At 38.5% G+C, this 12,065-nt stretch overlaps 1 long non-coding RNA gene across 1 annotated transcript; it reads right to left on the bottom strand.

Annotated features, from left to right (window-relative positions):
• Positions 1–8,068: 8,068 nt before the first annotated feature.
• On the bottom strand, positions 8,069–8,518 carry LOC127129242 (uncharacterized). The gene is made up of 3 exons (XR_007806238.1): positions 8,439–8,518; positions 8,270–8,362; positions 8,069–8,186 (listed from the first exon to the last, which is right to left on the bottom strand). It is a non-coding gene; the product is annotated as an uncharacterized LOC127129242 (long non-coding RNA).
• Between the last annotated feature and the right edge of the window lie 3,547 nt (positions 8,519–12,065).

Raw genomic sequence — 12,065 nt, 5'->3', positions numbered from 1 at the left:
TGTCTCTCAACCAGATTCTCAATCCATAATACTCCCCATATGGCCAGACATAGGTTAGGTGCAGATGAATGCAAAATGAGAATGATGCAGATGTATGCAATGCACTGGGCCATCCTCCAAGTCATCTGATCATTTGTTGCTCTGAGTCACAGCCTTGATTTCTGAACTGATCATAACCGTCTGAGGGAATATGTAACCACCAATCTGGCCCACGGGTTCCGAAATAAACGGAAGACAGATACATCATCATCATCATCTGACAATCTCTGAGCAGACATTCTCAACCATCTGAATCGGCCCGGGGAATCCTGAAATAAACGGATCCCCACTGATAAATATCTCAGCCCGGGGAATCCTGAAATAAACGGATCCCCACTGATAAATCACGGACAGCACTCCGGCGTCTCTGAAATAAACGGCCATAAATCCGACTTATAAATAAGACCCACGGAACAAAAGTCACCATCTGAGCCCATCTGATTATGCATCTGAAAGAATCAACCCTCCCCTCACAGGTAAATTCTAAACAGGTCATCCTAAGGCGGATAATAGTCTCGACAATCGGGCAGAGATACTCAATGGGTTTGCCCTTTCGGGTGTGCCATTGCAGCTCTCCTGAGATCGTCTAAACCAAATATCCGGGAAATGATCGGTCACCAGAGTCAATAGCCCAAAAGAGATAATCCAACCTAAGCGGAATAACTCCACCCGGCAGGACTCTCTCAAATGAACCTCGTCCGGCTGTGGTGACATGTCTCCGCATCATGTCGCACAACATGTGAAGAGACATGAGACCACGCTAATCCTAGGTGTGCACTCAGGCCTGGGTATTGGGCCTCACTCAGAACACCCACCCCAAAACAGAGGAACCACCTGCACAGAGGACGGCAACAACATGATAGTATGATGCATGCAGACATTAATGCAAATATATACACACTGGTTAGAATAATAAATGCAATAAATAACACAAAACAAGCAACCTAAACTATCCTAGAACGCTAGGAGAGACTCGCTTAGGGACCATGGACCAGCATAGGTCTACACGTGTTCCCCAGCAGAGTCGCCAGCTGTCGCATCCTGCGAAAAATCAACCGGCGAGCCTAAAAATAAAACACACAGAGCCGCCACTAAACGTTATTTATCCCAAGATAGGGAAAGGAAACGCTCAGAGAAACCTGGAAAGGAAATGGTCTTGCGACCAAAGAGAAAAGGTTCGGGAGTCGGTTACGCAAGGGGAAGGTATTAGCACCCCTCACGTCCGTCGTACTCGACGGGATCCACGTTCTAAAATAAAGAAAAGGTTGCTAAACATCACACACACACAGGGAACGCAGGTGGGGTTAAGAGAAGCGAGCTCGATAAGGTATCGCACCTTATGCCTACATATCTTGTTTGGAACAAGAATCAGAGCCACTGTAGTTCGGCTTACGCACGCCAAACAACACAAAACATACAAACAAGCAAGGGTGGCAAACATGGAGCCCGACAACCACTGGATGGAATTATGTCGGCATCCGAACCAAAACACACAATCAACACGGCAAACGTGGAGCCCGACAGCCACTTACTGGACTTGCGTCGGCATCCGAACCGAAACACACAGTCAGATAACAAGTAAACGCACGCAAAAAGGAAAAAGGTTGCCCGGAGTGGTCTCGCACGACCACCTGCCTACATACCTCGTCTGGAACGAGGATCAGGGCGATGTAGTTCCCCTGAAAGGGACTGAATTACTAGCCAGAACAGAAGGAGACACAACACTAGGGAGACTACGACTCGAGCCTAGATGTTGTCATGCAAAGTCGTCCCTAAGTTCGGTTTTCTATCCTACTTGCATAAGCAAACTACTCCTATCCAGGAAAGAAGCAAGCACACAAGCATACAGAATATAAGCATACATCAAATGAGAACAAGCATCTCAAACAAGCATGTCAATCAGATATCCACATAGCACGCACTATAACCAAACAAGTGGCTCACACAATAGGTTTGACTGCCGAAGCGAGTCGTCTGTACGGGCTGGGTTTGCTCTTAACCTTGCCATTACGAGGCTAAGGTGAAGCAGATGAGAGGTGAAGTGAGGATCAAACCTCACAGCTCTTATCCCTAACCAGGGAGAGCTTCTGACAAATGAGCATGGGTCCAGAATGGGGGAACCCTTCTATACTCAGAGACTCTGACACAATGTGCACTGCACAAGATCTTGGGCTAGAATCTCAATGCTACAACCATGTAATGGGAGCAAGGAGAAGACTCACAGAATAGTGGGGGATAGATTGCTTATCCCTACCTTCCACCAATTGCCTTGATTAAGGACTTTACCTGCTTAGGCACAAAATTAAACAATCACAATCATCGCCTCTTAAGGAGGACTTCAGACATTTATTTGCCCGGCCCGGTAACAGCCGGGTCTCCAGACTACATGAAGTTAGGAAGTTATACCTCAATGCAAGTTGCTTAAGCAAAGCAAAGCAAAAGTTCACAAGGAACTGAGCAACTAAAAGTACCTGGAAACAGTCAAACACAGTTAGTATTCAGACAGACAAAACTAAACAGCAAAAGTTCAATCAGTTAATCTATACAGATCAATGCACAACAAAGCAAGTTCAAAGCTCAATCCCAAACTTCACAACCTACAAAACAATGTTATGTTAGTGTACAAACATCAAACAACATCAATTGCATTTAACTTGATTCATTCTCCATGTGCATTATGCTTTTGATCCTGAAAAATCAAGCAAATATTAGCAACAAGACCACTAGGCTAAGCCTAGGGTCCAAAGGCAAGAAAAATTCCTAAACAGCAAGGTATTCACCAACCAAAGTCAAATTAATGTCAAACAAGATCAAACACACTGGTCTCATGTCCATATCATTCATCATGCTCATGTTATGCACAAAATAAGGCAAACTAGTTCAAATGAAGCACCAAACATGCAAACAGAACTATTGCATTCAAATCCACATCAAAACAAATCCAAAAAATCTCAAATAAATTACACCTAAACAGGACCTAACCTAGGTCTAGCATGTCAAATTTTAGCCTAATTGGACAAAGGTAACTATGTCAATGAAAATCAACAAAAAAAGACACAATTACATGCTCCAATTCACAACATCAACACATGCTTCCACTTTAAAAATTCATAACTCAATGAAAACAGTAAAGAAATGGATGGGACCAAAACAGGGATGTCACATCATGTGTCTATTACAAGCATGCCAAATTTCATGATTATCCAATACCATATGAGCATTTCACATCAAAATTACAAACATGTACCACATGGACTTGCATATTTGGCTAACAGAAATGAAAAATCACAATCAATTTGAAAATGCAATGTAAAATTCCACAAAAATTCACATAGCATCTTAACATGTTAATGAACCATCATGCAAAATTTCACATTAATCCAACAAGTATAGACCACTCAATTAAATCCAGCAAATTGACATCAAGAGGTGTGACACAAATTGTCACACCTAAGTTCCAAAATTCATAACTCAATGACCAGGTATCAAAAATTCATGAAATTTACATATAAATGAACATCATCCAGTCAACAATTATCAAAAAAATTTCAAGAATTTCTTTTACACTATGAGCATTTCATGAACCAAATGGTAAAATGTATCAATTTTGAGCACATGTGAAACAAACCTAGGTCAAATAATATTTCTACCATGCACAACTTTGACCAATAGGTCAAACAGATTCTACACTCAACAACAAAGTCAACACAACAATTCTCACATTTTTCTGATTTTTCTACAATTTTCTATGAATTTTCTAAGGTCATTGTGATTTTTTTAGAAATAGTTAAATTAAATGGAATATACAATGGCAATTTTGTAAATAGGTTATGGCGGGAGCGGTAAACATAGAATTCAAAAATTCAAAACGATTTGAAGATCAAACGCGCTAGCTTCATCGTTTTCACTCAAGCCTTTTCCAGAAATTCCAGAATTCGAAGAACACGAAACTCCCACTAAAATGAGCAAATGGATATCCGTTCTAACCGTCTAAGCACCAGGAATCTAGATATCAACTTAATTTCTCCTAAAAGTTCCTAAATCGTGCAAATCGAATGAACTAGGGTTTGGTTACAGAACTTAATTTCCAGATTTCTCTCTCTACGCTAATCCATTCACAAAATCAAAGGTATCACCACGCTCTACACAAAACACTCTACACAAAGCATATAGCAATCGATCAAAACGTGACACTCGAATTTTCGAGGTACCTGCTATGGCAGTGCTGAAACTGATGGAACTCGAGCTCTTCTTCCTCAAACAGATGCACTATATGCTTATGGAAATGAGACGCACCGCTTAGATTCAACTGATTTCGCTTTTAGTGCTCAAACTCTTCAATTCACCATGGATGATGCATATGCAACAGTCGCGAATCAAGGCTCTTTTCCCTTCATTTTCCAAAAACAGTTGATGCTGATGATTAGAGGAAGTGGCAGCAAAAGGAATCTCGAAGATTGGTTGAGATTTGATGAAGTTTGATGAGTTTGAAGATTTTGGTGTTCTTGATGAAATTGAGAGAATTTGGAAAGGTTTCAGATCTAGATTTTGGTGAAATGATTTTCTGTTATGATTAGATGATGATTATGAATATATATGATGCCTTAATCCAAGCTTAAGCATGTTTAATCAACCAAATGGAAAAATTAGTGAAAATGGTAATTTTCAAGCAAAGGGCAAAATGGTACTTTCCAAAGCCAGCTCATTGCCACCTCATGGACAGCTGTACAACTTCTAAATACCTGTCACGAACTATTGCAACTTGTTCCATGTTGATTGGAGGTGTATTTCTCATTTTCACTATGTGATGGCTAATTGTCCAATTTTCCACTTTCATTTTTCAAGCCACTTCTCAAATTACAAGCCTTTGCCATGAAATGATAATTCCAACAAATTTCAAATGCCATTTATGAGGTGTTGCAAAAATCCCCACTCAAAAATTCCAATTATTTCACAAGTTGGACAATTTTGCCCTTGGTCCATTTTAACTGTCCAGTTGAAAATTGACTTTTTGCATTGACCACTTTTGGAAAAATCCAATTATGCACCATGAAAGTACATGTCAAATGGAGTTTGTGCATATAAAGAACTTGCAATTTGGACAAACCATGTGGAAGTTATGACCTCCTGATTATGGGTCATTTTTGAGTTTCACTGAGCCACAACTTTCCAACCATACATGGGATTTTCAAGTTCTTGGACTTTTTGGAAAGTTGAGAACCAGATCTACAACTTTCATGTTGAACAAATTTTCATTTGAAGCTTTCTTGGACACGTGGCTTTGAGGTCAAAAACTTTCCATTTTTGGAAACTTCAGTTACAAGTCACTTTCTTTTTTTGGCAGTTTTTGTCCTGACTTGATTTTCTTCATTCTTAAGCTTTGAGATGTCATTTAACACTTGTTCCAACATGAATGAAGTGTATCCAACTCATTTCCACCTCCAAATCCATCAGATCATGTACAGTTGACCACAGTTGACTTTTCATCTGATAGATGAATCTGGCAATGCATAGATCAATCTGAGCCCCAATCTTCAACTGAAATGGCTCAAGGGTGAAACCCTAGCCTCAATAAACACAATACAATCACATTATGAACCCCATAACCATCACAAACCCCATCTCCTGATTAAGCCCTGATTGGCCCAATGCAACTGATTAGGGTTGACCAGTGGTCAAAACCCTAATCTCAAGGAATCAGCTTCAATCTTCTAATGACATCCAACCATGATGAGGATGATGTATCATTGCAATCAAGATGAAGACCAACATCCATTGAGAATCATGAAACCCTAATTTGAACTGCCCCCATCCTCAGATGGCCAATGATCAGTCAATAAACCCTAAGCTTGCACTTTGACTTCCTCATCTCCTGATCAAGACTTGGGAGAATGGCTTGCACAATGTAACCACATGATATGCAATATGCAATGCCTAATGACCTAAAATGTAATGCAATATATTAAAGCTAGTCCCAAGAGAGGAGGGCAAATTTTGAGATGTTACACTGAGGACACTACACAGAAAAACAAACAATATATATATAGTTAATTTCTTACAAACACTATTATAAGCAAAAAAACAAACACTATTATAAGCAAAAATAAGATACTTAATATATACCTGAACTCTGACCCAGGTAATGTCCTTCCTATTATGGTAATTTTTTTTCGATCTAAATTTTAGTATTGCCCTAACAAAATAAAAACGTATATTGAGATCAATCTGACAAACATAATTAAATATACAAATACACACGAATATTTAGGGGAATTTCACTTACGCGTCAACCGTCTTCTTCATACTCGGATATTTACTCCAATCACCCGATAACGAATTGAGATAATACACCATTAGTCTTGAAAGATCCATAGCAACCAACACCCAGTGACCACTGTAAAATAAAACAAAAATTTAGATGCATGAAAATTTTCTACGTAAAAGATATACATAGATTAGAATGAAATTATTAGAAAGAAAATCTAACCCGTTGCCAGAATTAAACGGTAAAAAATACAAACTGGGTGTAGTATTATCGCCGGCCGCCATGAATCTATCGACTAGTTCATTCTTTACGGATGTTGGATTTTTCGTTATAAACGTTGTGTTGATACGGGAAGCCGCAATAAAATTGAATCGGTTACACAATTCAGTTCCCCACATCAATGTTACATACATATACCTTAAATAGAAACATAATAAACATTAGACTACTCATTGAAATGTGTAAATAAATTGTTCAACTAAGTAAATAATAGATTGATCGAAGTACCATATGTATGTATGAATGACAGCGATGCCCAATTCCTCGTGTTCAAAAAGTTGTTGCATGTCCTCCTTTGCAATTATTTCGGAATGAGCAATTCCGAAAACACCTTCATCAAAATCTACACTACGGATGGCGCCGTGCATAATATCGGACTCTTCCACCATTTTCTCAAGACGCATCATAATTTGAGATTTTGTCCTGGACGTCGTTGGAATATCGTTACCAGCTTTTTTCAACTTTCGACCGGGAACCTAAAAATTCATATAAACTAAATCATGACTTTTTGTGATGCAACAGAATCGTTGCGTATATAATTCAATGGGTATATATATTTGTACCTCTTTTTGAGATGCAACCGACTCGATGCGTCTTGAAATCCCTTTACCAGCTTTATGTGTGGGTCTTGTAGGAGTCTAACATTACCATGTAATAAGGATTGATTAAATATCATAATTGTAGCTGAATTGAAATGTGAATACTAAATATTCATAATCATTTAGAACATATATACCTCGGCATCTGGGAAAATTAGATCTGACGGCCATCCAACAAAGGATCCGACTGCATCTCGCATCAACGTTGTCTCTGAAACAACGTCAGGTAATGGTAGAAGCGCGTCGGTATCTAATACAACGTCAACCGAAACTTTCATATATCCCACCGGGAGGGGATTATGGTGAAGTAATTCACCCGAAGTGTTGTGCACTTTTCCCTTGCCAACCATGCGATAAGTTGGTGACGATAGATACAGCTGACAAGGTGTAATGCCCTAAACCAATAATAAATGTTATTGTTAACGTGTATATGTGTCAAGTAAAAAAGTGCTATTTTAATTTCATAATAACATATATAATTACCTCGGGAAATTTCGGTTGACAATTGATACTAGCTCGGTCACTAGTATCTTTTGCCTCGGAACCGCACCTTTCCTCTCTATACCTTGCATTCTCCTTTTGCAGTTCGAGTACTTGTGCCCTTAACTCCGCCAAGGTCTCCATCACCTCTTTGTTGGTAGGATTTTTTGTTTTTGGTTTTTTGTAAAATGACGACGGAGTCACACCAAAACCCTTACCCCTCACACGACCAGAATACTCAGGAACATTTAGTACTCGACTAAGTACGCTCCTGCAATCCTGGACCTCGGTTGAAGGTAAGGTTTGGGATAAAGTCTCCTGAAATATTATTAGAGGAGATTAAAAATGAATTATATGTCTAACAAAATTTTCGATATAATTAAAGAAATAATGTTACATATACTTACACATTCGTCATAAACATTTTGAACCGCTTCAACGACAGCCCCATCCTTCCCAACCCGAGCAGCCTTCCACAATACGTGCTCCGGAAGAGATGTTGCGTCACTTTTCTCCTCGGCTAGCTACAAATTGAATCAGATTATAAGATCATCAATTATAACATATTGTGACAATGTATAAGCTCATAGCATTTGAATATACTCACAATTCTTTGTTGTAACCGTGCATATCCCGTACGCCCTTTTTTGTACGGATACGCGGGTTTTGATGCCCTTTTCCGATTTTTATCGCTTACTTCCTGGATAAAAAAGTTTAAGGCATATTAGAACCAAGTAACTTAACAATTGTATAATACCATAATTAATAGACATTACATGGAATTTTTCGTTTCTTCGTTTGGCGACAAAGTTATCCCATTCTTCGGCTGAAATAATCTCTGCATACTTCATTGGCCGTTCTGCTTCAACAAAGTTTCCTTCCTCATCCTTGAGAAATTTGTTGGACAAAAAGGATCGAAATCCTCGGAGTCTTTTTCCGGCCAATTGAATACAATATTTTTGCCGGCTTTCATCGATGTGAAAGGATCTCTAAAAAACATACAAATGGAGTGTGTTATTATAAGTAATATTATAATAATATATGGTCAACAAATAGTCAACAAAAAAAACATATAATAATATATGGTAAGTACCTGTATCTCGGACCATATTTTTTCTTTGCCAACCTTCAATTCCGGACTTCTCCAATTATCACATGTAATCGGAATATGTTGTCGAACAAGGGAACCAATGTAACTTGCCAACATTGAACCGTTAGGCTCAATTAGTTGGTCTTCAGCACTCCAATGTACTTCGAATTTTTCACCCTTGTCTCTTGCACGAATGATTGACTTCATAACAGTCAATCCTCGTTTGATTTCTTTTTCAACATTGTTACGTGATCCACTCGCGTCATGGGTATCATCTTGGTTAGCCATTTTATCTGTAATATAGAAATGATTCAATAAGACCCAAGTAAGACAATGACCATATTCGTGAAGCTACACAAAAAACACATTCATATACCTTCCATTTCTCTCATGTTACAACAATCTAAACTCTCTCTTTTTTTCACCATTATTGAATACAAACTCACACACACCTACTGCATACAAAAGACCAATGCAAACTTATGGTGTTTGGAACATGAACAAACTTGCATCCATAATCATCAAACTTCCAAGCACAAGCTCAAACACACTCCAAATGACATCAGTTTTCAATCAGAAATAAAAAACCTTACAACAAGGTGCTCATGAACACCATATAGTGCTCGTTTGCCCTAAACAACATTAATCAACATAATGCACAAAATGTAAAACTCAGTTTAGAAAATGCCCTAATCAAACACCTGAAGAAAGTGAACGGTAACGATGAAAAAGAGAAATACCTTCAAGGTGACGGTAACGATGGAGAAGAAAGTGAACAGCGACGGTGGACGCAGATAACTCAGTGAACGTAGAAGCGCGTCCGTATCTAATACAAGGTCAAAAAGTTGTGTAAAAAAAAGAGACAAGCAGTATATATGTTATAAACTTAATGTTTAATAAAGGGGACCTTAGAGGGCGCTTGTGTAAAAAAAGCGCCCTCTAAAGGGGGCCTAAGAGGGCGCTCCTAAAAGCGCTCTCTAAGGCTTTCCAAAAGCGCTTTATAAACTGGAAATGTACATGGACTTAGAGAGCGCTTTTTTAAAAGCGCCCTCTAAGGGTACCCTTAGAGGGCGCTTTCATAGACGCGCCCTCTATTGGTGTCCCTCCATTTCCTCATTATTTTTTCGCTTCACTTTAGAGGGCGCTTTGTTACAAAAGCGCCCTCTAAAGTGCGCTGTCTATTCCTCCTTATTTTTCTCTTCACTTTAGAGTGCGCTTCTTTAAGAAAGCGCCCTCTAAGGTGCGCTGTCTATTCCAGTTTTTGGCGTAGTGAAAGCAGTTCCTCAAGAATAATCTAAGTAGCCAAATAAAGCAGATCAAAAGCATCACAAAGGTATGACAACTTCTCTATTTTTTTACTTAACAATTTCTAAACCTGATATTTCAATTCTATTTAGAAGAATATCATAACTATGAAAGTAGAATTACATTTCACTGTGATAATACTACTTCTATATGAGTAAAAAAGAATCTTATTCTATCTCAGAATCAAGCAATTTAAAAACTTTTAAAATATGGTGCTTGCCTCTAAATGAGGAATCAGAGTCTGATGATGATCAGAAGCTACTATGATCGGAAGCTCTGAACTAGCTTATGGTGAATAGTAGCCTCTTAAGCATATCAACCTCTAAAGCTTAGAATAACACTATTTTCCTCTGATAAATACATAAGTGGAAAACCTTTTAAACTGCCTTTGGCACCTGTCCACTTATGTGTCATAAATCTGAAACGTCTTCTGACACGTGGTTTGTAACTGCTGGGTAAAAACCTTTAGATAAATATGGTTTGCCTTAAAATATGTGCATCCCGCCTCCTGTGTCTTTGAGTTTTGTTTTGATCAAAAATTATTTTTCACTCAAAACACGTTATCAAATCAGACTCACACACTTCTCTCTCACTTCCATCACCTTCGTTCTCAGGCCTTCTCTGAAAAACTACCAATTTTAAAGAAACCCTAAAACCTATTTTGCAATGGCTTCATCATATCCCTCTCAACAAGTACCCATGGTTATCGAATCTACTAAAAGTCTTCATATCAAACCAAGAACCATGGATGTTAGCAAGGAGGATCTGAAACTCGTCGTGGAGCATATTATTGATTTCGAATCCTTTAGTCTGAATGGATACCCCATATGGAAGTTCTTTAAAGCGTCATAATGGGCTTCAATATTTGATATGTTGAATGGACCAACTTATCCTCATATTGTTAAGGATTCCTGAGTTAGAGCAGAGGTGTATGATGAGTTTGCTGCTTCCATTGAAGTAAATTATAAGGTTGCTAGAGATAGTTCTTTGAACGGGAAAAGTAGAAAGGAGATGAGATTGATAGAGTTCGAGGAAGTTGAAATAAGATTTGTTATGATGGGAATTGATGTCACCATCACTTAGAACATGATTTCCAAACTTCTTGGTGTGTCAAATGTAGGAAGGTGCACTCTGAACACCAAGGAAAGTAGTCTAGAAGCCGGAGTCATCAAAACCAGGTTATTTGTATATTATGATGATTTTGGAAAGGTGAAGAACATGAAGACTCCTTACAAATTTCTGTTCAAGATCCTAATTGGGTGTCTAATTCCTAGAGAAGGTAGTATTGATCAAATCTCTTGGGATCATAGACATTTCATTTGGTATTTGGTCAATAAGGAGAAAATCAATTTGTCGGGCTATATCTTTCATCATCTGTGTGAAGCTATAAAGGAGAGTAAGAAGCATAAAAGGAGGAATGTACCGTATGCCATACTTTTGTCTGAGTTATTTCATCAGGGTTGTCTAATTGACTCTATAAGAGATGCTTCTGCTCATGATAATCTGGAAGAAACTCATGGAAACATTCTCTCTACTTCAGTTTTGGCTAACATGGAGCTTCTAAAGAGGCGTGAAGTGGTGATATCATAAGTACCACTCAAATTTAGAAGTACAAAGAATACCTATCTTGAGGACTATCCAATCATTACCAAGCATGAAAATCCAGAGGTAATTAGAGAATTCATCAAGATGGAAAGAAAAGAAGTTGGTGTTTTCTGACTTATGAGGACATACTAGATGAACCAGATGACATGTACAGACCTTCTAGAAAAAGAAAACAGGTTGCTTCTGATGCTTAGAATAAAGTCCAGAAGCCTCCTAAGAAGAAGGTTGTACAAAGAAAGAGATTCAGAAAGAGATTGAAGAGGTTGTCTCCTCCACTATCTTGATGCCCACTAAGACAAGGAGTGGAGGAACTGGAAAAACTCCTCATAAAACATCTTATTCTATCACCACTGATGCGCATGTGAATAAGAAGAAGTTAAGAAAGATGATTCTACCTTATGAT

This window comes from Lathyrus oleraceus, chromosome 3, assembly GCF_024323335.1.
Source record: "Lathyrus oleraceus cultivar Zhongwan6 chromosome 3, CAAS_Psat_ZW6_1.0, whole genome shotgun sequence".
Taxonomy (NCBI): domain Eukaryota; kingdom Viridiplantae; phylum Streptophyta; class Magnoliopsida; order Fabales; family Fabaceae; genus Lathyrus; species Lathyrus oleraceus.
The sequence above is the reverse complement of the archived record's forward strand: the minus strand, read 5'-3'. Positions and strand labels throughout refer to the sequence as shown.